This window comes from Tamandua tetradactyla, chromosome 10 (assembly GCF_023851605.1).
Source record: "Tamandua tetradactyla isolate mTamTet1 chromosome 10, mTamTet1.pri, whole genome shotgun sequence".
Lineage (NCBI taxonomy): Eukaryota > Metazoa > Chordata > Mammalia > Pilosa > Myrmecophagidae > Tamandua > Tamandua tetradactyla.
In genome coordinates, this window is record NC_135336.1 from 95,862,040 (window position 1) to 95,868,117 (window position 6,078).

Below are 6,078 nucleotides of genomic sequence, written 5' to 3' on the forward strand. Positions count from 1 at the left end.
AGCTGTATGTGTCCCTTGTAGGGCTGAGCTTCCAGACCATGAGGAGGAGCCACAGGTGCCCACAGGGATGCAATATGAGTCAGCATCTCCTTTGTTTCCTGAATGGAAGGCTGGGGCCTGAGGCTTTCTTCTGACATCTGGAAGCTGGTGGCCTCTACCAGGAAGAAGGACATTGCAAAGTGCACCACAGGGAGCCTTGGTTGCCTGAGACAGAAGCTGCTGCAATTGCTGGAATAACTGGAGGAAGAAATATGAAACCTTAGAAGCTTCATCTGTAAGAGGGGTTCAAGATGGCAGCTCAGTGGATCCAAGCTGCCAACTCCAGTGGCCTCCCTTCGTGCAAGTCAGAAGGGGGCCTGATTGACCTAAGCGAAGAGTGTTCAGAGATGAGCTTTAATGATATCAAAGTGCCTTCTCCCAGTGCCTTGCTTGTAGACAATCCCACACATTTTGGAAATGCAAAAGATGATCACAATCAAGGACAATTGCCTGACTAACTTTACCACCCTCAAGTTTTCCAAGGATGACTTCTCTACATCCTGGATGCATCAGGTTGTGAATGGTGGTATGTACACAACATCAAGGAAATGTACTGCAGCCCCTCCTCCTACAGCCCTTAAACTAGCATAACTCAACATTAAGTGACAGTGGGATAACTGACAGTCTTCCAGACAGCCTGAACAAAGCAGCCAAGGGTTAGACTTGCTTGAAGAATGGACAGAAGAAACAAAAAGGATTGAGCAAAATGTACAATAACAACCCCTTCTGGAATGGGACCCACACAAACCCATTTATGAATGGAAACATGACAGCGATGCCCAGCCTGGATGAACTGAATCCCCAAAGTACTATGGATTTGCTACTGTTTGATACCAGCATATTCTCATTCACTAAATCCAGCTCAGCAACTACCAATAGCATCAGCAACATCTCTGATGAGCTTCCAATCACCCATCAACTCAATGCAGGTCAGTCAGCCAAGCAAGATGACCCCTTCTTTGGAAGCAAACAGTCCTACAGTTTGTCAGAACTGTCATTCTCCAGGCCAAGTCTGGTGCTCCTACATCTTCAGGTTTTTTCCACTGGGTTAAAATCTCCTGCCCCTGAGCAATTTCAGGGCTGGAAGGATTTTTTAACTGCTTGGCTGAACCATTGGAAGATGGCCTGATCTTGCCATTACTTGGACCTCCTTGGCCAGAACCCTGGTTGGGGTCAGATCTAAGCTGTGGAAACTAACACTGTGTATAAGCTGGATAGTTCTAGGGATGCCGTGCAACTTCCCGACCAACATGAGCATCCATGTGTTGGAAGGTCACACAGCTCCTGGGGAAACTAGCAGATCTCCTTGAAACCTCTGCCGGATCCCTTGTTGGAGCTCAACAGTGACAAATTCAGCAACATTAGACCTGTGTTGGAGATAAAGGTGAACAACCTTTATGTTGGAGATGAAAGTTTTGGCCAAGATGAAAAATGACATTTTAAGCAAAAGCACAGTGGGCCTGCAGTGCCTGAGGAGTGACTCAAAAGAAGGGCTATATGTCTCCATTCCTCTCACCTACAGCTACAGGGACACAGTCCAGGTACAACTGGAGAACTTTGAACTTTCTATGTACTTGGCAATCATCACCCATGGCCCATACATTCTCTACCCTTACACTGTATGGGACTTCATCAATAAAAAAGTCATGGTGGGTCTTTATGGTTCCAAACACATTCACCCATCTTTCAAAACCATGGTGATCCTGTTTGGGCATGAGTGCCCCAAAGACCCTGCAAGGTCACCCACAGGCTTCCAGCCCTGTCCCAGTGGCACTGCAGAACTCAAGTTCTGCAAGTTGCTCAAGACTGTGGTGAGGCAAAGCAAGAATCACTACCTGTTAGAGTACAAGAAGGGCAACACAGCAGCCCTGCTTAATGCAGAGGTCAAGCTGAAGGGGCAGCTCTGGACCAAGAAGTGGTATTTGGCTACTACCAGGAGAAGATCAGCCTCATGCACACCAAGAATGTGGTGGTGGTCGGCAAGTTCAAGCCAAGCTTTTTCTCTGGACCTGAATTGAGCACTGTGATGCTGTTGGAGCAGATCTTGAAACCCTGCAAGTTCCTCAACTACATCTATGCCTCCATGAGGACGCTGCTTGTGGAGAACATCAGCAGCTGGCAAGTCTTTGCGGATGCCCTGAGCTATATTAATCTGTCACCCACCTTCTTTTGCTGGGCAGAATTGAATAGTGAGCCTGAGCAAGTGGCACCTACTCTGGAAAAGTTGAAGGAGGATTAGAACAACATGGAGAACAAAGACAGTAAGTTGTTTCAGAAGGAATTCATGATGGCTTTACTCAAGACAGACAGCCAAAGGCTGGCAGTCAGACGCCCCTAGGATTCTGTACCCCTGACCGCAGCTGTTGAAGTGGTTCAGCACCAGAGGGAGCTGGGTGAAAAGCTTGCCATGGTCTCCAATCATCACATGGATGTGTATGAGTCATCCCACCAGGACAGAACTGGATCATGACAGTGAAGACATATGGAAACCCATGTATGACGTCTTACTAACCTGGAGCCACCAGGTCAGGGACAGCTATTGGGATGTCATCCAGGAGCTACACATTGGCATGGACAAGATGAAAAACCCCATCACCAGGCGTTTGAAACACTTCACAGGGACCCTTATCCTGGTCAATGCCCTGGATACACTGAGAACAACTGCCTTCAGTTCTGTGGACTGGGACAACCTAATGATTTGAAATGGTTGCTTCTCTCTCTGCTACCCTGGAGAGTACCCCTCTTCCCCAAGTCTGTGCTGGACATGCATATGGGCTCTGTGGAGCTGGGGAGAGCAACAGAGTGGCTGCTCAGACAGATTCCTGGCTCTCTCCAGGCTGGGCCCATGCCTGAGGACCAACACGTGCAATGCTCCACTTCCTTCTCTATCTCAGGGAAGGCCAAAAGGATTTTCTACTGAAGGTCATTGCCAGTCAGATAGCTTTATATTTGTTAAGTATAAATTTACATTTAAAATCACTTTTTAAAAGTATGGGATGGAGGGACACATGAGAAAGGTGGTATCTAATTTTTCAATGGACTATAGATGGGAGCAGATGCTTTTGAGGGTTTTATGTTGTATAAAGACCTTTCAAATTATGTTACGGATAAAAACAGTATTTAAAGGTCACTGAGGGCATTTCTGATCTCCAGCCACATTTTGTATTTCATTACTCAGACAGAAAGGCAATTGTTCGTATGTAGGATCTTCTTTACTCCATACATGTTAAAAGGTAAATCAAATAAGAAAAAGAGTTTTCAATGAGTATTGCTGATGTCCATTTCTTCTGAGAATGCCTTAGGCCCAGCTCCCACCTCTTATTTTAACCCTATCCCTCTTCCTCATATCATAGTGAATGATAATCCACAGCACTTGTGAATCTTTTGTGAGCTTTAGCGGGCAGAGTTAATTCTGACATTAGCAATTAGGCACTGTTGAGGTGTTTCCGCCAGTAGACTAGAAAGCATTTGGGAGTCAATTCTTCATGGGGGTGCTTCAGGTCAGAACCTCAGCCCCTGCCTGGGTGCACACAGTCATTCAAAAGAGCAGTGCCATTTGAGAGTGAGGTGGCCTCTGCAGCTCCAAGCATCATTGTCATGTTTCTCCTTTGGAGGTACATGGGTTATCCCATAGAGATCACAACTATGATGGCCATCACACTTTCTCGTGCCCCCTGTAAATACTTGATTCCCCTCACAGTTAATATATGCACTAGCATGCCATAGGGACCTGCTGCCATATGCCAAACACTCTACTTTGTTATTTCTAAAATTTAAGCCTTCTCCTTTCTGGGTACCCTTGTATCCTTGGAAATAAATAGTATAAGAGAAAACTGTTTGGGTGAGACAGCATAAAGATGTATCTGAGTAGGATGAACATTTTCTCAAAATGAAATTTCCCCTAAAGTAAGAAATATGGCAAATATACATTAATAATCAAACCTTTAGGATTTTAGATAAATTACTTGATGAATTGTTTTGCATTGTGGTTGTGATAGTTCAGAAGTGATCAAGAGACGGAACTGGTGAAATATTTGGTAAATCAATAGAGTGAGGTGACCCCCAGGAAAACTGCATTTGGCTATAGTGTTATGGGTCTCTTCGGGGTCTCCAGATATCATTCTTTAAATCTGCTTGCTTGAAATATATTAAATAGTATAATCAATGTGTAATCTCTTATTGGACCCACACATTGTTCCATATCTACAGATTCAGATACTGGAGACCAATAGACTACAAAACAAAACAAACAGGCAAAAAGTACTAAAATATTTTATACAGCCAGAACCAGGACATACATTTCCCAGTTGGAACCTGAAATAACCTTAAATTCTGTTTTTCAACTCTTCCCCCATCATTTTTTTTCCAGAAATCATATCTCACCTTTTCTCCAAAGAAGAAACAAAACCAGTTGCACCCATCTTAAACCCTGGATAATTTTCCTCTAGGGTCTTCAAATAGTTTCCTATGCAATGTGTCTTGTTGCACAAATTAAATCCCAACAAAAGTTGCAGTAAATTTTATTTGGATATTTTAACCTAAGTTTGTGTCTTCTGTACCCAAGCAAACTTTAAATAAAATAAGAATAAAACCTAAAACAAAAACAAACAAACAAACAAAAAACAAGGGGTAGATTAAAATATTTCCAGACAAATAGCCCCTGAGAGGATTTTTGACCAAGATACTGGTTCTGCAAGAAATACTAAAGGAAGCACTATAGGCACATAGGAAAAGGTAGGAGAGAGAGGTCTGGAGGAGAGTATAGAAATGAAGACTATCAGTAAATGTAAAAAGAGAAAAAAATTAGATAAGACATATAAACTCTAAAAGACAAAATGGTAGAACAAAGACTACCTTTACAGTAATAACATTAAATGTTAATGGATTAAACTTCCCAATTAATAGACATAGGCTGGCAGAATGGATGAAAAATAGGACCCATCTATATGCTGTCTACAAGTAACTCACTGTAGACCCAAGGACAAACATACGTTGAGAGCAAAAGATTGGTAAAAGATATTTCATGCAAACAACAACCAGAAAAGAGCAGAGTTAGCGATACTAATATCTGACAAATTAGAATTCAAATGTAAAACAATTGAAAGCAAGAAAGAAGGACGCTACATATTAATAAAAGGAACAATTCAACAAGAAGACATAACAATCATAAATATTTATGCACTGAGCCTAAATGCTTGAAAATACATGAGGCAAACACAGACAACACTGAAGGGAGAAGTAGACATCTCTACCACAATAGTTGGAGACTTCAGCTGCCTACTCTCATCAATGGATAGAACATCTAGACACAGACTCAGTAAGGAAACAGAGATTTTGAATAATACAATAAATGAACTGGACTTAACAGACACAGAACATTACACCCAAAAACTGCAGGATACACATTTTTCTCAAGTGCTCATGGATCATTCTCAAGGATAAACCATATGCTGATCACAAAGCAAGTGTCAATAAATTTAAAAGATTGAAATTATACAAAATATTTTCTTATTTAATAATGAAATGATGTTGGAAATCAATAACAGGCAGAGGGCCAGAATATTCACAAATACATGGAGGCTAAACAACTCACTCTTAAACAACCAGTGATTCAAAGGAGAAATTACAAGAGAAACCAGCAAAAATCTTCAGGCAAATGAAAATGAAAATATAAAGTATCAATATTTATGGGATGCAGTAAAGGTGGTGCTGAGAGGGAAATTTATTGCCTTAAAAGTTTATATTAAAAAAGAAGAAAAAACAAAAATCTAGGAATTAACTGTTCACCTGAAAGAATAGAGAAAGAACAGCATACTAGCCCCAAAGCAAACAAAAGGAAATAAATAACAAAGATTAGAGGAGAAATACATGAAATTGAGAATACAAAAACAATTGAGAAAATCAACACAACCAGAAGTTGGTTCTTTGAAAAAAATGATACAATTGATGGACCCTTAGCTACACTGACAAAAATAAAAGATGATGCAAATAAATAAAATCAGAAATGGAAGAGGGGACATAACAATTGACCCTTCAGAA

At 41.4% G+C, this 6,078-nt stretch overlaps 1 pseudogene; it reads left to right on the top strand.

The window, feature by feature from the left end:
• Positions 1-290: 290 nt before the first annotated feature.
• Positions 291-2,741, top strand: LOC143647734 (SH3 domain-binding protein 4 pseudogene; annotated as a pseudogene).
• The last annotated feature ends 3,337 nt before the right edge of the window (positions 2,742-6,078 follow it).